This window comes from Staurois parvus, unplaced genomic scaffold (assembly GCF_062004578.1).
Source record: "Staurois parvus isolate SC_StPar_1 unplaced genomic scaffold, SC_StPar_1.0 ptg000082l, whole genome shotgun sequence".
Lineage (NCBI taxonomy): Eukaryota > Metazoa > Chordata > Amphibia > Anura > Ranidae > Staurois > Staurois parvus.
In genome coordinates, this window is record NW_028317878.1 from 2,998,466 (window position 1) to 3,022,391 (window position 23,926).

The 23,926-nt window shown below is 41.3% G+C and overlaps 1 protein-coding gene across 2 annotated transcripts in view; it reads right to left on the bottom strand.

The window, feature by feature from the left end:
• TAX1BP1 (Tax1 binding protein 1) overlaps positions 1–23,724 on the bottom strand; it is a 170,257-nt gene extending 146,533 nt beyond the window's left edge. The window contains exon 1 of one of the 2 annotated variants that reach the window (XM_089669889.1): positions 23,563–23,724. The gene's annotated coding sequence lies outside the window, so the exon portion shown is untranslated. The remainder of the gene's footprint in view (positions 1–23,562) is intronic. The other variant, XM_089669888.1, reaches the window with a different exon arrangement.
• Between the last annotated feature and the right edge of the window lie 202 nt (positions 23,725–23,926).

Consider the following 23,926-nt stretch of genomic DNA (forward strand, 5'->3'; position numbering starts at 1 on the left):
GAAAGTCTCAACCAGCTTTCTGACAGTCCACTCCTTCTTGGGTAGGCAAGAATAGCCTTGTCAAAAGCTGGTTGAGACTCTCATAGCCATAAGGTTATAGGAACACAAGCCTCTGGTAAGTGGGAAAGTAGAGCACATATTGTTTATCTGTACCTATATTTTTGAATTTAATTTTTTATGTTATCAGAAATATTGGGCATATGATTGTCAGTTTGTTTTGGAGTCACATATGGTGTATACCAGTTTTGGTTTGATGCACTAAGAACAGCGCTTTCAATATTTGATTGTAAAGCTGGCCATATACACATTACTGATTCCTCCACCCAGTTGATTAAAGTCTACGTAAGTCCCAACAATAAAATGTTTTTATTTTCTCCTTTGTGGTCGGTCAAATATACCATTGAAAGTGTTTTATTATATCTCTGATAGGGCTCGTTCACACTTGACTATATATTTCTAACTCTTGCCAAACGCCCCTATAGCGTTTGACAGGTGTTAGACAGGCATTTGGGGAACGTTTTTAACGCTCCCCAAACGCCCTCTGAGCGGTTTTGAGGCAGTTGATAGGCGTTTGCCAAGCGTTAAAACCGCACCACAATCTCCTATAATGAAGTTAAATAGTATTAACGCTCCGCAACCGCCTCGCAACTGAGTCGCAACCATAGACTTGAATGGGAGGCTTCAACTCCTCCTGACTCGACACAAGGCGTCAGTTTTGCCGCGACGCAATGCAATGCTTCCATGTGAACAGCACTGTGTGCTACCATGTGCAGAATTTTCATAGGCGTTTGAGAAGCATTAAAAACGCTTCCCAAACACCTGTCTGACGCCTGTTGACAAAGCTAGTGTGAACTTAGCCTAAGATAAGTGTAAAAAAAATACCTGGCAATTCTGCCAGAAATCCAGTGTTGTGCAGCATGTGCTGCAATCTTGTCCCAAGCAGTCTAACCAAACCTACCCAGTTTACCTCTGTAAAGTGAAAACTGCGAGCAATCAGTTGGTTTATTTTAGTGCAGAAGACACTACATGTCTCTTCTTCAATAAAGAGCCTGCCTGCTTGCAGTTTTTTTTAATTTAGATTAATTCTGCTTTAAGATGTGAAGATAGGGGGAGGTGTTCTGTAGTTCTGTCTGAAGGTGCTCCTCTAAAGAGTCAGGTGTATGTTTATCAAGCAGTGGTAAATGACCACTGCTATGTTCTCTGGCATTCTCAGAAGAGACAGCTCTCCTCTGAGTGCCTGTTTATGAAGCAGTATAGATCGCTTCTCCTTAGGATCTACGGTGTCCATTTATGAAAGAGAGAAAAGCCGAGATCCTGATGATCACAGGTGATCTCTCAAGTGTGCCAGTTTATGAAGCTGAGGTGAGAAATAGAGAACATTTTCTTCACTTCTCATCACAGGACGCACCCTTCTGTCATTAGCTTTTACAGAGATGGTCAGTTTATGAAGGTGAGAGCTGAAGATTTCACTGGCCATCTCTTTAACTGCTTCAAGTCTGCACACTTTCACCCCCTTCCTATCCAGGCCAATTTTCAGCTTTCAGTGCCATCACAATTTGCGGTCATGCAACACTTTACCCATATTAATTTTTTAGCATTTTTTTTTAGACCGATAAAACTTTATTTTGGTGGTATTTATTCACCACTGGGATTTTTATTTTTTTTGCTATATAAATGAAAAAGTCCAAACATTTTGAAAAAAATTTCTTCAAAAATCTTGCCCAAAATGTATTCAATTATCTTCTTAGTAAAAAAAATAACCCAAATTTAAACTTCATAACCAAAAATTATAATTTTTCTAAAAAAAATTTTACATTTTTATTTTTTTTATATTATTTATGTTTTGTTTTTGTTTTTTTTAACATGTTTTCACCCTAGCAGTACAGGGTCACCATAGTGACCCTGTACTACTTATGGGTGTAAAAGCAGTCAGTGTAAAACAAAAAAAAAAAATCTTCATCACCCCCCCACAAAGGCTGTAAAAGAAATCATTTCTCCTTCTCTCTGGCTGCATTCTTGCAGCCATTGTGAAATACTGTGAAAGCTGTGATTGGTCGCAGCTTGTCACATGGTACAAGGCTGTTGTGAATAGTCTTGTACCATGTGACCTCTGTGATCATTCACAGATTTCACAAGTAGTAAGCAATGATGTCAGGAAGTGACATCTTGCTTACTACTATTCATGTGATCACATGATCGGGAGCTCACACAGAGGTCCTGTACAGGGATCGGTGTTCCGCTGTGTTCTCCGGACACAGCGGGCAACAGAACGTGTTGCTACACACTGTCAGGGAGCGTGCACAGGCTGTGAATGTGGGCCCCTTTAAAAACGGCAACCTGCTCCTGCACTGCTCCCATCTGGCCGCTTATGTACATGGGCTGGATGGAAAGAGGTTAAAATATCTCCATCCCAGATTCTCCAGCCCAGAGGTGGAGAATATGGGTGAGAAGCTGCTGTGATGTGAGGAAGGTTTCTTTCTTCCTAATATCAGAACCAGCGGGGTTAAACATTGACATAAATTATGCACCTATATAGTATACACACACATATACACACACAGTATAGTTAGGTGTGAATGCGTTATAAACAACAATACACTAGAAGCAATGCAGAATTGTTGGCAGAATTGCACAACTCTTGCTCCAATTCCAAATTGTGCTAAAATTGTCTTAAAATACACAGTGCGCTTTTGGGTAACATTCGTTGTTAATGGCACCCCAAATGCAGTTAGCACACCATAATTCGCATTCAAGAAACACTCCATGCCCAAAAAAGGTTCAGTTAGGCTTTTTTGGGCCTTTTTAATGCACATTTTGGTGTACTTTTTTAACAAACATTTTGCTGCTTTTTTCAACACATTTTTTCAAATGTGAGTTGAAATTTTTATGTGCATTTTGGTGCTTATTTAACATGTATTTTGGCAAATTTTTTAACTGCATTTTTGTCTGTGTTCTGGAAATTATTTATTAATGGCACCCAAAAGTGGCTAGCAGATGGGCTGTTTGCCAAAATATACATGAAAACCAAATCAAAATGCACTTTAAAAAAGTGCCAAAATACGTGCTAAGAAAAGTGGCAAAATGTGCGTTACAAACCACACAAAAAAGCATATTAAAATAGCCTGTGCCAAAATGTGCTTAAAAGAGCCTCAATGTGTGTTTAGAAAAGCGCTAAAATGCACATTAAAAAATCCCATGGCAAAATGCATGTTAACCTCCCTGGCTGTAACTTTCAGTACCAGAAGCAGCAACCCCAAGCTACACTCGGGAATACACTGCAGCATTGCTCTGGGATCCCTCGAGCACTTACCTTATCCTGCGCTCCCGCGATGTCCCCCCTGCAGCATCCCCGGCCATGTCCTCCGGCCAAAGCCAGCATCCGTCTTCTGTTCCCTGCGAGAATCGGCACATACGGGGGACGGAACCGGCGGGAATTTAAAAAAATGTAAAAATTTGACATTCACTCAATACACTAAAATCTGATAGTATAACATTACTGTATCAAACCATTTCACATACATTTTGTCCCGAGTGCTTTGTCCTGTGCCCTGCCTGCATTTTTACTGTTCTTTCTGCCTGGAAATCGAGAAACGTCCATGGAGTCCAAAAAGCGTCCCTTTAGGTCAAAAGTTGTTTTAAACCAGCTAGAGAACAGCGATAGTAAATTAGAACCACTTGCAGAATTGAGTGATAATGATTCGTGGGGAAATTTGTCATCAGACACTGAAAACGATTCTGCGACTAAGCTCAGTGATGTGCGAACTTGGCGCTCTATTTCAAATTTCAGTGTTTTTGGTTTGATCACATTATTGAATTAAATTTATTATTATATTATTATTTTTTATTTTATTATAATTTATGATTTAGTGTTTCAAATTTTATCATACCCGGGATGTTTAGACTCTTGTTCGGACAGATTTCAGTGAGTTAATCCTAAGAATTACAGGCCTACAATAAAAAAAACAACATATTTCCATTGAAAACAATGTACTGCTTTGAGCATAGAAAGACTGACATAATCAGACCGCTAGAGAGGTTACAGCAAGTTAAAAAGCGTCAAAATGCATGTAAAAAGTGCTAAAATGCGCAATAAAAAAAAGGACCCAAAATACACATTTAGGGCTGGTTCACACTATAGAAACGCAGTCCAGATGCATTCCAGATGTGTTTCCACATGCGTGTTTTTGACGTGTTCTGGTGCGTTTTTGATGGTTTCTGATGCGTTCCAGTGCGTTTTTTATGCATTACAGTTCATATTTTCCCCACTCTTTTTCTTCAATTTAAATAGGGACATGTGCGTTCCAGTGCGTTTTTCATGCATTCTGGTGTGATCCAGTGTGTTGTGGTGCATTTTTTATGCATTTTACCGCAAACCAGTACAGTTCTGTGCAGAAAAAATGCAACATGTTCTTTTTTTTTTTTCCTGCAACCAGAGTGCACTGAAACTGTGAGCACTGATGTGAACTATAACATTGACAACCATATAACCTACTTTGTGCGTTTTGCATGCAGAAAAAAAGCACACTGAAACTACATGTGCCAAAATGTGCATAAAAATGTACCAGTGGTCAGTGCTTTTTATTTTCATGTCACTGCATGGTTTTTTGAACTTTGGTTTCATAATTACACTCAGGTGTAATCTGTAATCACACAATTATCTCAGATCACAGGCAGCCCTCCCCCTTCTACAGAGATTTCAGTTGTTCTCAGAGGAAAAAACATCTCCTCTCTTCTTTACTGAGAACAAATGTTCTCTGCTACATAAATAGGGGGGACAGAGGAGATGATTTTTCTCTGAGAACTGCAGAGAACTGAAATGAGAAAAATCTCTGATTAATAAATGTACAAAAAGAGGAAAGAAGCGATCTACAAACACTTTGAACTTTGGAAACCAGCTGTTGCTGTAATCTCACGATGTATAGAGAGATTACAGTAACAAGAAATCAGTAAAACACACAGCTGTCAGTTTGTTAAGCAGTGGTAAATAATACATAATACATATATACAGTGGATATAAAAAGTCTACACAACCCTGTCAGGTTTCTATGATATAAAAAAAATTAGACAAAGATAAATCATTTCAGAACTTTTTCCACCTTTAATGTTACCTATAAACTGTACAACTCAGTTGAACAACAAACTGAAATCTTTTAGGTCGGGGAGTAAATATAAAAAACTAAAATAATGTGGTTTCATAAGTGTGCACACCCTCTTATAACTGGGGATATAGCTGTGTTCAGAATTTAGCAGTCACATTCAAAATCCTGTTAAATAGGAGTCAGTACACACCTGCCACCATTTACAGTGCCTCTGATTAACCCCAAATAAAGTTCAGCTCTTCTAGTAGGTGATTCCTGACATTTTCTTAGTCGCATCCTACAGCAAAAGCCATGGTCCGCAGAGAGCATCCAAAGCATCAGAGGGATCTCATTGTTAAAAGGTATTTAGTCAGGAGAAGGGTACAAAAGGATTTCCAAGGCATTAGATATACCATGGAACACAGTGAAGACAGTCATTATCAAGTGGAGAAAATATGGCGCAACAGTGACATTACCAAGAACTGGACGTCCCTCCAAAATTGATGAAAAGACGAGAAGAAAACTGGTGTGGAAGGCTGCAAAGAGGCCTACCGCAACACTAAAGAAGCTGCAGGAATATCTGGCAAGTACTGGCTGTATGGTACATTCTTCATATGTCTGGCCTATGGGGTAGAGTGGAAAGACCGAAGCCTTCTTACGAAGAAAAACAACCAAGCACGGCTAAATTTAGCAAAACACATTTGAAGTCTCCCAAAAGCATGTAGGGAAATGTACAACAAAAACAGCACTCAACTCCCTCTACCAAAACCCCAACAAGTCACTTAACATTCCTTCCCCTGAAGTACATAAGTAAATAAAATAATAATAAGCAAACTTGACTGAAATAAATAAAAATAAAGTGTCCCATACACCTAGAGTCCAAATAAAGTCCAAATTAAAACCCAAAAAATTCTTGCAGGTGATTTCAAAATAAATCTTTATCCCCGAATAAGATTGATGGTATACTCCAGAAGATCTTCATATACCTCAAAGAAAAAATCTAAACATAGTGTATTATCCCAGGTATTATAATAAAGTACCACACGTGTCACATGCAGACAAACTAAGGTGCCACAGCAATCGTGAAATATCAGGACTCCAACAACTCAATTAGTAACTCCACTGCACACAATATAAAAAGTGCATAATTACCCTAACATTGATAAAATCAGCATAGGATCCATAATAAAGATGAGATTGCCTCCAAACATTGTTCTACCATCTTCTCCAAACACTTCCCATAGACCTCCTCTGCTGCCACATCCACCAATGTGGAACGGTGGACGTGGCAGCAGAGGAGGTCTATGGGAAGTGTTTGGAGAAGATGGTAGAACAATGTTTGGAGGCAATCTCATCTTTATTATGGATCCTATGCTGATTTTATCAATGTTAGGGTAATTATGCACTTTTTATATTGTGTGCAGTGGAGTTACTAATTGAGTTGTTGGAGTCCTGATATTTCACGATTGCTGTGGCACCTTAGTTTGTCTGCATGTGACACGTGTGGTACTTTATTATAATACCTGGGATAATACACTATGTTTAGATTTTTTCTTTGAGGTATATGAAGATCTTCTGGAGTATACCATCAATCTTATTCGGGGATAAAGATTTATTGTGAAATCACCTGCAAGAATATTTTGGATTTTAATTTGGACTTTATTTGGACTCTAGGTGTATGGGACACCTTATTTTTATTTATTTCATGTAGGGAAATGTGTTCTGGTCTGATGAAACCAAGGTAGAACTTTTTAACCATAATTCCAAAAGATATGTTTGGCGCAAAAACAACACTGCACATCACCAAAGGAACATCATACCCACAGTGAAGCATGGTGGTGGCAGCATCATGCTTTGGGGCTGTTTTTCTTCAGATGGAACTGGGGCCTTAGTCAAGGTAGAGGGAATTATGAACAGTTCCAAGCACCAGTCAATATTGGTACAAAACCTTCAGGCTTCTGTTAGAAAGTTGAACATGAAGAGGAACTTCATCTTTCAGCATGACAACGACCCAAAGCATACATCCAAATCAACAAGTGAATGGCTTCCCAAGAAGATTAAAGGTTTTGGAATGGCCCAGCCAGAGCCCAGACCTGAATCCGATCGAAAATCTGTGGGGTGATCTGAAGAGGGCTGTGCACAGGAGATGACCTCGCTATCTGACAGATTTGGAGTGTGTTTGCATGGAAGTTTGGGCAAATATTGCCAAGTCAAGATGTGCCATGCTGATAGACTCATACCCAAAAAGACTGAGTGCTGGAATAAAATCAAAAGGTGCTTCAACAAAGTATTAGTTTAAGGGTGTGCACACTTCTGCAACCATATTATTTTAGTTTTTTATTTTTACTTCCCTCCACCTAAAACATTTCAGTTTGTTGTTCAACTGAGTTGTACAGTTTATAGGTTACATTAAAGGTGGAAAAAGATCTGAAATTATTTATCTTTGTCTCATTTTTTTACTTCACAGAAACCTAACAATTTAACAGGGGTGTGTATACTTTTTTTTTTTTTTTTTTTTTTAATTTAAATATTTATTAAATTTTTCATATTAATACAAATACCCAAAAAGGGAAACAATTCACATATAAATAGACATTTATAACATTTCTACATTTCCCCTTCTAAAAACTCTTTTCTTTCCCATTCCACCCCGACCCTTCCCACCCCTCCTCCCCCTCTGCATACTCTAACCCATTCTAATCTCTCAAGGCTTATTAATTTTTAGCTAACATCCTAGTTCATAGTTTCCTATATTTCTCTTTCAATCCTGCTTTTTCCCACTTTTCCCATCTCATATTATAAACTCCCATGCTATCTTCCTGCATATGGTATGATCTTTCCATTCTACCTATCTGGTTTACTCTATTAATCCAGTCTTCCTCCTTCGGTACCTCAGTTTTCTGCCAAAACTTGGGTATCAACCCTTTCGCCGCATTTAAGAAGTACCAGACGCCTGAGTTTTTGTATTTATTTACAGATGTCTCCACATTATGTAGGAGGCACATCGTTGGGTCTAACCCTATGTCAATTTCAGTTATTTCTTCAATCAATTTAACTATTACCTTCCAAAAAATCTGGATTTTTGGACATTCCCACCATATGTGAAACACCGTGCCTATCTCTCCACATCCTCTCCAACACATTTTTGAATTTTCCCCATTCATTTTGTGCTCAACACTCGGTGTAATGTGCCATCGTGTCACACACTTATAATTAATCTCAACCTCTCTCATACTAACATTTTCGTGTATCAATCTAAACATCTTTCTCTGTTTGTCCTCGTCAAACCCAACTTCCATGTCCCTTTCCCATTTTGTTATAAAACTTAACTTTGTGTTTGTGTCTAATTCTGTGAGTATTCTATAGGTTTTTGAAATACCGTGCTTCCCATCCCTTCGTGTTTCTAACAGCCTTTCAAACATATTCCACTCCTGTTTTAATCTCAGGGGTTTCGGGAGGTTTCCAATAAAACATTTCAATTGATGATATTTCCACTCATCTATTCTAATAAAGATATCTCCCTTCTTCTCTATTAATTCTTTAAGTGATCTCAATTCCCCCTCCACCAGAACATCTCTCAGTTGGGTATCCTCCTTTCTAAACCATCTCCCTGATATCTTATCCTTTCCCGGGGGAAAGTACTCAGTGTTTGTGAGAGGCATTAGTATAGAATTAAATTCCCATTTCATGTTTTTGTGTAAATTGTCCCATACCCTTAAAACATTTAAAGTGTAAATACTTGTGCTTTCTTTAATTCCTCTAAACTGTGCTGGAACCCATATCATCTGACTCAATCTAATTCCACTAAGATCATTTTCAATTGTTACCCAACTTTTCCCCTTATGGTTAAATGTCCAGTCATATATTCTTGCTAAAACCACTGCTTTATAGTATCTCTTGACATCTGGTAGACCCAATCCCCCTTTCTCTTTAGTCCTACTCAATGTTTCATATGCTATTCTAGGTTTTTTATTCTTCCATATGTATCTTGTTATCATTTTTTTTATTATCTTAAAGAAGGCCTCTGGGATTTTAATTGGTACCATTTGAAATCTATACAATATTTTTGGCATACTTACCATTTTGACTAGGTTTATACGTCCTATCCAGGATGGGTTTCCTCCTTCTAGTCTTTTTAAATCTTCCCTGATCTCGTTTATCAAAGAAATATAGTTTAATCTATACAAATGCTTAGATGAGGCAGTGAGTTTTATTCCTAGGTATTTTATCTCTTTTTCTCTCCATATAAAGGGGAATTCTTTTTGTAGTTTTTCTTTTTCATTCTTTGATATATTAATATTCAAGATCTCTGTTTTCGTTGGATTAATTTTTAGATTTGATAGTTCACCGTACTCCTTCAGAATCTTCATTATATTTGGGAGAGTTATTCGGGGATTCCCCACATAGAACAATAAGTCGTCCGCAAAAGCCGCTACTTTATGTTCTATAGTTTCTATCTGAATTCCCTTTACCGCTCCACTGTTCCTTATTATTGACAACAGAGGTTCGAGTGACAACACATATAATAAAGGGGACAGTGGGCAACCCTGTCTTGTTCCATTAGACATTCCAATGGGTTCTGATCTCTCCCCATTTACCGTGATGATTGCAGTAGGCTCCCTTTACTTTACTTTACTTATCCACTCACGCATTCTATCACCTATCCCCAGCACTTTTAAGTTGTCCATCATAAAGCCCCAGTCGACTCTATCAAATGCCTTCTCTGCATCAATTGACAAGAGCACCACCGGGGCTTTCCCTCCTCTACTTTTCTGAATAAGCATCAGGGTTCTCAAGCCATTATCTCTACCCTCTCTCCCAGGTACGAAGCCCACCTGATCTCCATGGATCCATTCAGGCATTAGATCTTTCAACCTGTTTGCTAAAACCTTTGCATACAGTTTGGTATCTGTGTTCAATAATGAAATAGGTCTATAGCTGGAACACTGAGATGGGTCTTTTCCCTCCTTATGAATAAGTACTACATGGGCCTGTAAAGATTCTCTCCTCACCTCCATCCCACCTCCCAGAGCATTCATATACTTTTCCAGCCTGGGTAACAGCACTTCACTAAATTTCTTATAGTACTTAACTGTATAGCCATCCGGGTCTGGGCTTCCCCCCCCCCCCCCCCACTGTGCTTCTTAATGCTGTTTTAATTTCTTCCTGGGAAATTTCCATGTCCAAGGAGTTCAACTGTGCTTCACTTAGTTTTGGTAATCCCGCGTTTTTTAAATATATCATCTTTTTTTCATTGATTCCCTCTTGAGCTTCTTTTAGAGGACCTTGGGGACTAATATTATATAGCTTTCTGTAATACTCCGTAAACACTTTAATAATCTCTTTAGTTGAGTGGGCCAACTCCCCCTTAGGACTTTTTATCTTTTCTATATAGTTCCTATTTTTCTTTTTATTCAAAGCTCTCAGATATTTTCCTGGTCTATCTCCCCATCTATATCTCTCATTTAAAACCCTGTTGTATACTCTTCTCTTCTCATCCATCAACCTCTCTAGCTCATCTTTTTTATCCATTAACTTCTGTCTTGTATCTTTTGTTATTTTCTTTTTATGGATCTGCTCCAGGTCCAGTATTTCTTTTAGAAGCCCACTGACCCTCTCTCTTCTTTCTTTTTTCTTCCTTGCTCCTGCCGCAATCAAGATTCCTCTTATAAATACCTTGTGACTTTCCCAGACTGTAGCTATCGATACTTCCTCTGTTTCGTTCTCCTTAAAATAAACCTTAATCTCTTTCTCGATTTTCTGAGCTAAGTCCTCATCCAGAAGAAGAGCCTCATTTAACCTCCACCCTAATCCTCCAGTCCACCTTCTTCCCCATCCCATTTTCATTACGACCGGGGCATGATCCGAGAACGTTCTTGTCTCTAGATCAATTTTAACCAGATGTTCTATAAGTTGATGGTCTATTAAGATGTAATCTAATCTCGAGTATATCTCGTGTGCATTAAAGAAGAAGGTATAGTCTCTGTCTTTCATATGCATTATTCTCCAGATGTCCACTAGTTGATATTCATGCATCACTTTTTTCAAAGCTCTCAGAGACCTACTCCCCTCTCTTTGCACAGAGGAGGTATTATCCTTTTGTGGGTCGATACAGAAATTTAAGTCTCCTGCAACTATCAAACGCCCTTTTTTAAATTCCATTAATTTTTTCAACAGACCCTTCATATACATCTCCGGGTTTTTATTAGGGCAGTATATATTGGCTAAAGTACACTCAATCCCCTGAAGTTTACCTTTTAAGAATAAAAATCTCCCCTCCGGATCGGTTCTTCTGTCCTCTAGCTCAAATCTCATATTCTTTGCCAAACCTATTGCAACCCCTTTTGCTCTTTTAATTGGAGAGTCTGCATAATACCATATTGGATAGTATTTAGATTTCAGTTTCACATTTGCCTCTATCTCAAAGTGCGTCTCCTGTAAAAATACCACTTACGTTGCCCTATGATGTAACTCCTTAAACAACTTAAATCTCTTCCCTGGACAACTCAACCCGTTCACATTATAGGTTATAAACTGTATTTCTTCCATCCTTCCCAGTTCGCTCCATCGCTCTTCCAAATTGCCTCTTCCTCTTTATCCCTACTGTCATGCAGAGTGTTAACCCAATACCTCCTCCCCTCCCTCCCTTCAACCCAACTCCCATCCCCCCCCCCTCCCCCCATCCCTCGATCTTTTTTTCCCCCCTACCCATATTTAGGCTTGAATACTGCCTATAAATCATTTGTGGATCTATTTCCACCACAGATTTGATGCTTTGGGCGTAAGCTCCACCCATGGCCGGCTAGCCTCTCCTTCGACCTCCCCAGATCCCCTCTCTCTATCCACAGGAGAATACAAAAATCTTTACTTCCCCCCTCAACCGAAGCTCCCGAGGGATTACCATTTCAACAAAGGTGGGGCCTGGGGGGCCGAGAGAGATAGAAGAGAGAGAAAAGAAAGAAAAAAAATATATATATATTTTTCTCAATTTTCCCTCCCCTCCCTCCCCACCCCCGGGCCTCCCCTCCCCCCGACCCGCTGCCAGTCCTCTTTTCTTGTATCTTCTGTTACCCTTCTTTCTTTTTCTTCTTCTTCCCACCCCACTATCGCCATTCTTTGCATTTTCAGTCTGTCACAGAAATCCCTCAGTTCCTCCGGGTATCTCATATATGCTGTTACGCCATTTTTCCAGCCAATTAAACAAGCTGGGGTACCCCATCTATACTGAACGTTATGTTTTCTCATTTGTTCCAACAAGGGTCTCAGGGATCTCCTTCTCCATAGGGTCTCTGGTGTTAGGTCCGCATAAATTTGGATATTTAAGTCTCCATACTTAATTAATGATCTTCCTTTAATCTTGCTCCATATCTCATCTTTGACGCCAAATTTTTGGAACTGGACCACTGTATCTCTTGATCTTTCCTTCTCCGCAGCTTGATTAAACTTTCCGATTCTAAACACTCCATCCAGTTTAATCCCGTCTGTTTCAGGTCTGTCTCTTATGGAGTTTAGAATTTTTACAACTAGGTCATATAGTGATTCCCCTTTTACTTGCTCTGGAATTGCTCGAACTCTAAGGTTACATCTTCTTTCTTTATTTTCTTGAACTTCCATCCTATAGAGCAATTTTTTCTGGGTATTCTCCAAGTAAGTTATTTTTTTCTCTAGATTATCTATGGTTTGGGCCTGGTTTTTAACTTTTTCCTCTGTTTCTTCCACTCTCGATAGCAGGTGTCCTAGATCATTCCGCACAACTGTCATTTCTTGCTTTATCATTTTTTCCAAATTTTGAAACATTTCTATCATCTCCTTTTTATTTGGTGCTTGTAGTTCACCGTCTAATTCTTTTTTTTCCAAGCCCTCTGTTGTTAGGTGGCTACAGCTACTATTCATACCCATTGATAATCTAGGACTGTTTCCCAGAGAAATGTCCATTTCCCCTTTGCGCTTGCACCTTGGGCCCTTTCTGGCGTAATATTTCCTTGCGATGTAAATTTCTTTATCGTACCTGTTTGAGACCCTTTGGGCCCTGTTCCCTTAGGACCTTTGTTCTTCATTTCCTCTAAATCTCCCTCACTTTGGAGGGATTTCCTCTCACTTCCTGTTTTTTCTACAGGACAGAAAGTGAAAGGAAATCTCCCAATGGGACACAGATGGGGTTAAAAGCCCTCCCTTACATATAGGGGCTTGGGTATATGATGACAGAGTTGGAATTTCAGACAGGTTTGGGGGAGGCTGCTTTAAAAAAAAATGCTTTTCTCCTGCAGGCAAGGCCACAGGTTTCCCTCAATGCCCCCTTACCCTGCCGTACATACTCATTCTATCTATGCCTGTCTACTATTCATACTTTTACATTCAGGGCTGAGCTAAACTGATCCATTTTAATGCATGCATTTTAAAGTACTAAAACGCATATATCATGGTTTCCCATAAAATAAGATCGTGTTTGTACCCATAGTGTTTGTAGGGTTTACTGTGTATTTTCAAAAATACAACCTGTCCAATTTTTTTCTGCAATTCCAAGTGTTGGGAGGCCAAGTGGGTATCTCAGGAGGCTTTGGGCTACTGCATAAACCATTTTCGCCTAGGTGAGAATACTGGAAGTGGGGAAGGTTCCTCGAAAAAGGTATTTAAAAAGAAAGTCAGATTCTGATAGAGGAGGTGTAGGGGTGACAGACAGTGAGTGGGGAGGTTGACCGTCTGCTTTAACCCTATCAACCTTATCCCACTCCAAATTCTAAATTCAAAAGTTTCAAAAAACACAAATCAAAAGGCATATCAACATAAAAAGGAAATTCACATTAGGAAGGTGCATTGACATGTGCCAATGTTACAAAAAAAAATTAAACTGTACCTCTACGGACATGCATATATCTTAATGGGCACTAAAGTAAACCTGTTGCTTTGGCCAGCATGCACTTGCTTTGTATCCGTTATTCATTTAAAATGTGTGCCTTACTGAAATTCATACAAAAAAGAAACCAACAGAATGCAACTGACTTGGCCATGTTGCATCTAGAAAGATGCAATGCAACACAATGAAAAGCAAACACCACTGAAAACCATGGTCTACATCACCTCTAAAATTAAAACGCAATAAACAAATATAGTCCAGGAACTTTTGTAAAAGCAACATGGCTATTTTAGAATTAACAATTTTGCCCTTGTCAGATCAGAGGGCCCCATAGGGATTGTGTCCTGTACCATGTAACAGATTCAGTATTATGCCTAATTATAACTTAAGTGTTTGTTTACAGTCGTTAACCAGATAGAAGAAGACACTGGGGCAGGCTGCAACACAAAATTAGTAATCTTTTAAATACAAAAAAAAAAAACCCAAACTGTAATTCTTAATTTAAAATGTAATAGTAACACCCCGTGTCCACTTTGCTGAAAGGGTTAACTAATCCAACAGATTACACAAAATGAGCTGTTAGCTATACATGACCAATGTACAATATAATAGGTTGGTGCTTGTGTTTACACTTCTTTTCCCGAATCATTATTCCAGCAGAAGATGCCTTTGTGCATCGGTTACCTCTGCCAGCTGTCTTACTCAAAGCATGTGATTACACAGTGGCTAAATGGTTAGCACTTCCACCTGCCAGTCCTAAGATCCTTGGTTCACATCCCAACCACAGGACCACCTGCCTGGAGTTTGCATGTTCTCCCTGTGCCTGCATGGGTTTCCTCAGGGAACCCCAGTTTTCTTCCAAACGCCAAAGACATTCTGGTAAGTTAATTGGTTCCTGTCTAAATTAGTGGTGCACCGAAATGAAAATTCTGGTGCAGAAACCGATCCCAAAAATTCAGAATGGACCGTCTGCTTATGGGGGGGTGGGGAGGTTCCAATTTTTTTTTTTTGCATTTTTCTACTTTCATGTATATTTTAATTTTTTTTTTTACTTATGATTTTATTGCTATCACACAGGGGACCAATAGTCCCCTATGTAATAGCATGTAAGTGTCAGGTCCTTTTTGTAGGGGGGAGGGGTAGGGGGAAGAGGGGGCAGTGTGTGTAAGGAAGGGGCAGGAAGGGAGCAGTGTATACAATGAGGTAGCAGTGTATACAGAGAGGCTCCCTCACTGGCTGTCACTAAATACGTCAGTGCTGGTTTTTAAATGCAATTGCCAGCTTTTTATTTTCTTCACCATAGCTGTAACTTTCCCCGGAGCTAAAGGAAACATTGTTTCTTTTAGTTCAGGAAAGAAACTAAAAAGAAACTTTTGTTTCTTTTAGCTCGGGGAGAGTGACAGCTGATTCTCTGAGCTATAAGCGAAGGAAAAAAAACCCGGCAATTGCATCTAAAAACCAGCACTGACATATAGTGATAGCCAGTCACTGTGTACACTGCTCCTCTCCTGCCTTTATCCCCCTCCCCTCACATCTGCAGTACACACAGTCCCGTGTATCGGGCTAAATTTTTCCTACCGGCAAAATGCAGATAGAGCTATTTTCGGCTGATATGTTTCAGTGGCCGAAATTTTGGTGCATCCCTAGTCTAAATTGGCCCTAGTGTGTGTATGTACAGTGCATCCAGAAAGTATTCACAGTGCTTAACTTTTGCCACATTTTGTTATGTTACAGCCTTATTCCAAAATGGATTAAATTAATTTGTTTCCCTCAACATTTTACAAACAATACCCCATAATGACAACATGAAAGAAGTTAATTTTGAAATCCTTGCAATTTATTAAAAATAAAAACCAGAAAAAAACACATGTACATAAGTATTCAGTCTTTGCCATGACACTCAAAATTGAGCTCTGGTGCATCCTGTTCCCATTGATCATCCTTCAGATGTTTCCACAACTTGATTGGAAAATTGATGTGGAAAATTCAGTTGATTGGACATGATTAGGAAAGGCATTAACCTGTCTATACAAGGTCCCACAGTTAACAGTGCATGTCAGAGCACAAACCAAGCTATGAAGTCCAAGGAATTGTCCGTAGACCTCCGGAGACAGGATTGTATCAAGGCACAGATCTGAGGAAGGGTACAGAAACATTACTGCAGCATTGAAGGTCCCAATGAGCACAGTGGCTTCCATCATCCATAAATGGAAGACGTTTGGAGCCACCAGGAATCTTCCTAGAGCAGATTGCCCGGCCAAAATGAGTAATCGAGGGAGAAGGCCTTAGCCAGGGAGGTAACCAAGTACCCGATGGTCACTGAAAGAGCTCCAGCGTTTCTCTGTGGAGAGAGGAGAACCTTCCAGAAGAACAACCATCTCTGCAGCACTCCACCAATCAAGCCTGTATGGTAGACTGGCCAGACGGAAGCCACTCCTCAGTAAAAGGCAAATGGCAGCCCGCCTAGAGTTTGCCAAAAGGCACCTGACTCTCAGACCATGAGAAACAAAACACTCTGGTCTAATGAAACAAAGATTGAACTCTTTGGCCTGAATGCCAAGCGTTTATGTCTGGAGGAAACCAGGCACAGCTCACCACCTGGCCAATACCATCCCTACAGTGAAGCATGGTGGTGGCAGCATCATGCTGTGGGGATGTTTTTCAGTGGCAGGAACTGGGAGACTAGTCAGGATCGAAGGAAAGATGAATGCAGCAATGTACAGACATCCTTGATGAAAACCTGTTACAGACAACTCTGGACCTTAGACTGGGGCGATGGTTCATCTTTCAAACAGGACAACGACCCTAAGCACACAGACCACATAACGAAGGAGTGGCTATGGACCAACTCTGTGAATGTCCTACAGTGGCCCAGCCAGAGCCCAGACTTGAACCCGACTGAACATCTCTGGAGAGATTTGAAAATGGCTGTGCACTGACACTCCCCATCCAACCTGATGGAGCTTGAGAGGTACTGCAAAGAAGAATAGGAGAAATTTCCCAAAAATAGGTGTGCCAAGCTTGTAGCATCATACTCAAAATGACTTGAGGCTGTAGTTGGTGCTAAATGTGCTTCAACAAAGTAATGAGCAAAGGCTGTGACTATTTATGTACATATGTTTTTTTTTCGTTTTTTTATTTTTAATAAAAATTGTAAAGACTTCAAAATGAACTTCTTTCACGTTGTCATTATGGTGTATTATTTGTAGAATGTTGAGGAAAAAAATGAATTTAATCCATTTTGGAATAAGGCTGTAACACAACAAAAAATGTGACAAAAGATAAGCGCTGTAAATACTTTCTGGATGCACTGTATGAATGTAAGTTAGGAACTTTAAATTGTATGCCCCTTCAGGGTAAGGGACTGATGTGAATGCACAATATATATATATATATATATATATATATATATATATATATATATATATATATATATATATATATATATATATATATATATATATATATATATACACACACACACACAAACATGTAAAGTGCTGCATAAACCGACGGTGCTATACAAATACCTGAAATAAATATATAATGTGGAGCATAAATCCTGAAAGTTATTTTCTTTCTTCATTTTGCCATATGGTATCTAGTGGAATTTTATCAACATAAGAAGGAAGTCTAGAACATGCCACTGGTCCACTATGTCGGCTGGTACAAGCAGTCGTTCTCATGACTTGGGTGGTCAATGACAGTTTCCGATAACCTGACAGGAGCCTCCAACAATGCCTTAACCATCATTATCAGTGACAATCTCTCATAACCTGAATGCTACCATGGGCCAGGCGCTGACCATCATTGGCATCCTCCGGAAGGGAACCAACCTTCCTCAACAGCCTCTGGCAAGGAGCCAGCCAACACTAGCAGTATCCATCCATGTGTCAGCAGTCAATAGCAGTCTCCACTAAAGAGTTAATGGTCTCTGACAGTCTGCTAACATAAAAGCAGTCTTTTGGAACACTAGGGCGGTTACTGGCATTCTCTTATAAACCTGGCAACAGTTTTCTAATAATATAATAGTTTCTGTCTCTTGCTCTGCTTTGCACTTGACAGTGTATTACTTTCCTGATCTCCAAGCTTTGAGCACAGCTTCCATGTACAGATCTGCAAAGTAATGTTGATGTCCTATTCCGGTGCTTTGTGCAGAATAAAATAGCTAAGTGCGGCCCAAGGCGAACGGGGCTCTGGCTGACTAATTTACTGTTACACTGCTTTAGGTTCTCTGCAGATGATTCCTTGTTTTCATACTACCTACATGCACAGCAACTCAACCAAATATGCATTTTTTTTTTATCACTTCCACTGTTCTAATACGTGACATTTACTATTTCAGAAGGACTGCTATCAATAGACTGGACAACATAACAATACAAAAGGACCCCTTTTATTGAATTCCCGTTCTCTCTCCTTACAGTATAGTACACTACCACCTCAGCCTATCAGCAACTAAAGATATCTGCAGTGTTGCCCCAACATCTTGCCAGCCATCTGATCATAAGCATCTTTCTGTATAGTGTTATAAACTTGAAAAGAAGTCAGACCCTCCAAATGTGAGAATGTAGAAAGTCACCAGAACTCCTACACATTCTCTTCACCATTTTAATTTGGGAAAACACTGCAACACAAAGTCATTGCCAATGTCTCAGGGCCTTACCAGCCTCTTCTTCAAGACATCCTCATGGTCTATAGAACAAATGAGAGTCGTAACTTTTTACATTATACTAGTTTTTGGGTTTTTTTAGTGTGCCATTCATTTTGTCATTGGAAGCACCCACCACCTTGACTGCTTGAATGTTGAATAAAGTGCAACAGCAGACCTCCCACTGTTCCAATGTGCAACTACCATGTCCCACTAAAGCTGGCCAGACAGTAGTCACTTTTTTTTCATTCCACCAGCAGGTTGAATGAAAAAAAAGATCCGATTCCCCCATCCACACATTCGAGGTGTGACTCCCACTGTGCTATTGTGTCTGGTGATGGTGAATCTTCCCCCCCATCAGAACACACTGGTCAGTGCTACTGGCGGCACTAATCGTTTTGGGAAAAACCCAACAGGATGGTTGTACAGAAGTTGATCAGTAGATCGACTTCTGTACAACCAGCATGCCCATACATGGATCATAGTTTGGCTGGTTCCTGCTGAACCAGCAGAATTGTGATCCATGTACAGTGAAACTGAGACCTTTAACAGTCACCTCTCCACCAGAAATGCAAAGTTTGAAAGTTCCCTTGCCGGCGCTGACCGTCTCTCCAGCTTTTTTGGCAATGTTGATTGGCCAAGCCAGGATGACATAACCAAGGTGTACTGAGAATGTACACTGAGCAGTGCATGTGCAGCTCATTGTACATTCCAAAACATCTTGTGAGGAAGAAGATAAGAAGTCTTTATTGTAGAAGAGGGAGTCCCTAAAGTCTGGACACATAGGCAAAATGCATATTTTCAATAAATTTCAGAAAATGCTTCAACAAAATTTTATTTCATTGGAATATTAATCAATAATATATTCAATGTGATTTCCACCATTTGTAATGCAAGGTCCCATGCGCTTTGCAAGATCCACATGAACCCAATGCAGTAACTCCATATTTCCATAAATTTGAGCACATTTATCCATGATGCATCTCACCGGGTAGTTCATATCTCCTTTAGCATACCCCAAAAAAAGAAGTCAAGGTTAAGGTCTGGTGAGCTTGTATAATGTTATATTATACACGGATATACAGATATAGTGATATTTCCTATGTGTCCAGACTTTAGGGACACCCTGTAGTATGTCTCTTCTACAATAAAAATCCATTCTGCTCACAAGTTTTTATATTCAGTTTCATTTTAATTACGTAAGCTTTGTTTTACTAGGGAGAAATGCTGCTTTGGCACAGAAAAATACAGAGTAGCATGTCCTTACTGGCAGGAGAGAGACGGCGATCGCTGGGTGCCAGCAGGTAATCCCTGGCCGGGACCCGATGGATATCCCTAGCTGCCAATGACGGCGCGGGTAGGGCAAAACGCGCACGCACACCCCTTACCCAGAAATGCAAATCACATATATATATATATATATATATGATTTTGCGCAGCCCTGCCGCCTTTTAGCAGTACTTCTACTATAAGGCAGTGGGCAAGTGGTTAACAAGCATTTATCTCTTACAATCCTGGCCTCACCTCAAGGGTATTTTTTGTGTGATTCCTACAGTTCAGCTTTGAGGCTCATTCATACCAGGTACACTGGGACTGCACTGGATGCCTTCTTTCCTGAGGCTAGTTATGCCGCAGGGCAGTGATGTGACAAAAACTGCTGCACTGCTCACTGCTTTATGCTACAGCCAAGAGAACTAAAAGCAAAGTCACTTTCGACATTTCAATAAAGTCCTAAAAAAAAAAAAAAAAAAAAAAAGAAGTAAACAGTTGGATGTGCTGGGATTGGCAGCATTTCCTCCCAACACAAACCGGCAGCTGTGCATTCAGCATGACAAGCCCTTACACATTGTCAGCAGGACAGGAAGTGAGCGGAATCCCCCCAATGGAGCACCTGATATCAGTAAAAACCTGACTAGGTTTCTAATCCTTATCCACTCAAACAAAAAAAACAGAGGCATTTCGACTGGGCGTACACCTTAACTACATAAACATTCCAAATCGGTAGTTCTGGCATCAAACCAGGCAGAGCTGAAAGTTCCCTTCATGAGATGAGCTTAAACCGCTAGCCTACAGGGCACTTATATCCCCTTCCTGCCCAGGCCAATTTCCAGCTTTCAGCGCTGTCGCACTTTGAATGACAATTGCACGGTCATGCAACACTGTACTCATATGAAATTTTTAGCATTTTTTTGTAACAGATAGAGCTTTATTTTGGTGGTATTTAATCACCTCTGGGTTTTCAGTGTACATGTCCCCTCCGCGGAAAGCTGATTACCGGCTCTCCTCTCCTCTCGAGCTGTCAGCGTGACAGCTTGAGAGGAGAGAAATGCCGATAACCGGCATTACCCTGTTTACATGTGATCAGCTGTGATTGGACACAGCTGATCACATGACTGAGCCGACATCTTCGGCTCTTTCCGTGATCGGTGATCCGCTGTGTCTGATCCGCTCCCTGAGCCGCGCATGCGCGGTGAGAATGGGAGGATGTCATATGACGTCCTCCCAGAACGAGAGAACCACCTTGCGTCCATCATATTACTATATGGCAGGCGGGAGGTGGTTAAAGAAGAAATCCGGGCAAACTTATTTGCATGGGTTAAAAGCTCGTTTTTGTTTAGGGGCTCAGAAAGTAAAGATATACTTACCTAATCCACCGATCCTCCAAGCTCAAGACCGGTCCCCGCTGCTCCTGCACCCCCACACACTAGCGGTCTTGTGAATGGGCTGTTCCTGATGTCATCATGCCCATAAACCAGCTTTGAACATGAGGACAGCAGGAACAGTCCCCCACTGGACGTGGAGGAGTGCGGTTTTCCGAAGGATCTGAGGAATAGGCAAGTATAGCTTTATCCTGAGCCCCTAGACAAAAAAAGCATTTAACCCATGCAGTGCAGTCACAACCCCACTGCATGGGAAAACAACATTTTTAACTGGAGTTCTGCTTTAAAATACACTGCTCAAAACAATTAAAGGAACCATTTGTAAATCAGAGCATAGCATCAAGTCAATTAAACTCCTGCGATATTGATCTAGTCAGTTAAGTAGCAGAGGGGGTTGTTAATTTCATTAGCACCAAAGCAGCTCAAACTGATTAACAACAGGTGCACTAGATGGGCAACACTGAGACGACCCCCCAAAATAGGAATGGCTTTACAGGTGGAGGCCACTGACATTTTTTTTCCCTACTCATCTTTTCTGTTTTTTTTTTTACTAGTTTTGTATTTGGCTAAGGTCAGTGTCACTATTGGTAGCATGAGGTGATACCTGGACCCTACAGTGGTTGCACAGGCAGTCCAACTCCTCCAGGATGGCACATCAATACGTGCCATTGGCAGAAGGTTTGCTGTGTCTCTCAGCACAGTCTCAAGAGCATGGAGGAGATTCCAGGAGACAGGCAGTTACTCTAGGAGAGCTGGACAGGGCTGTAGGAGGTACTTAACCCATCAGCAGGACCGGTATCTGCTCCTTTGTGCAAGGAGGAACAGGATGAGCACTGCCAGAGCCCTACAAAATGACCTCCAGCAAGCCGCTGGTGTGAATGTCTCTGACCAAACAATCAGAAACAGACTTCATTAAGGTGGCCCGAGACTCACCCTGAGCACATGTGACAAACATGAAAGGGTCTGGAGAAGCCATGGAGAACGTTATGCTGCCTGTAACATTGTTTAGCATGACAGTTTTGGTGGTGGGTCTGGGGAGGCATGTCCATGGAGGGACACACAGACCTCTACAGACTAGACAATGGCACCCTGACTGCCATTAGGTATCGGAATGAAATCCTTGGACACATTGTCAGACCCTACACTAGTGCAGTGGGTCCTGGGTTCCTCCTGGTGCACGACAATGCTGGCCTCATGTGGCGAGAGTATGCAGGCAGTTCCTGGAGGATGAAGGAATTGATACCATGAAATGGCCCCCACACTTGCCTGACCTATATCCAATAGAACACCTCTGGGATATCATATTTTGGTCTATCCGAGGCCACCAGGTTGCACCTCAGACTGTCCAGGAGCTCAGTGATGTCCTGGTCCAGATCTGGGAGGAAATACCCCAGGACACCATCCGTCGTCTCATTAGGAGCATTCCCCAATGTTGTCAGGCATGCAATCAAGCATATGGGGGCCATACAAACTACTGAGTACCATTTTGAGTTGCTGCAATGAAATTTCAGCAAAATGGACTACCCTGCTGTCTCCTTTTTTCACTTTGATTTTCAGGGTGTCTTTGAATTCAGTCCTCTGTAGGTTGATAATTTTCATATCCATCAAATGCTGAGGCATCCTTACATTCCTAACACATTACCCAGTCCATGTCAGTATAGATATCCAGCATGATATGTTTCCCCATTGAGATCTGATGTGTTTTCAAAGCGTTCCCGTAATTGTTTTGAGCAGTGTGTACACAGATGGCAGTGTTATGGTACAGGCAGCTAAGTTATAAATCTGTTAATGTGGCAAACACTCAGAGCCTGCTGCCATGTCCAGACAGAGAGCACACCTGCCCACCAATCAAAACACCTACAGTGTCAGACCCGCCCCCTCGGCAGCAGGTACTCCTGACTACGAATCCTAACACCTACAGTGTTTGCCCCGCCCCCTTCACCTTTGGCAGCACGTACTTTGGACAAGGATTCCGAACACCTGCTGTAACAGCCCCGCCCCCTCCAACTTAAACGGCAGGTACACCTGCATTACCAACCCCGCCCCCTCCAAACAACACGCGCAGAACGGGCTGGGCTCGTAATGACGCAGGAAAGAACACGCCCCCTACAGTCCCAACTACGCCAGAGAGGCCTGTAGTGACCTCCGTGATCCGGTCAGAACGGACAGACGGGCTCTGGATAAAGAGAAACGACAGAGAACCTAATGAACCTCCCCCCCTGCCACACTCAGCCCACCATGGCTTATTACGGGGCACAAGCACCTCTGGACACATACAGTGTCCCGCCCACCTAAGTCGTGACACCTAAAAGTACGTACCGGGACGGCTGTACTAAGCCGGAGGGATACACCGGAAAGCGGAGGTCCGGCCCGTCTGCCGAGCTGTGATGTTCCAGCACACCCGACTGCTTCCGCGTGCCAGCCTCAGCAATTGTTTTCTTTCCACTTCTCGGCGCTGGCGTCACTTCCGGGACACGAGCCGGTCAGCTGACAGAGGAGGAATTTCTGTGACGCCGGGCGCTGCGGGCATTCCAGACTGGTGTGTGTAGTCACGGGGGGGGGGGGCATTGTATTCTGGGAGGAGCACAGGACACAGGCCAACTGTACAAGGGGCCCTGGACAGCGGAACACGGGAGGACCACTACACCCGCAACTACATCGTCTGTCTCCAGTGTTAGCGCCT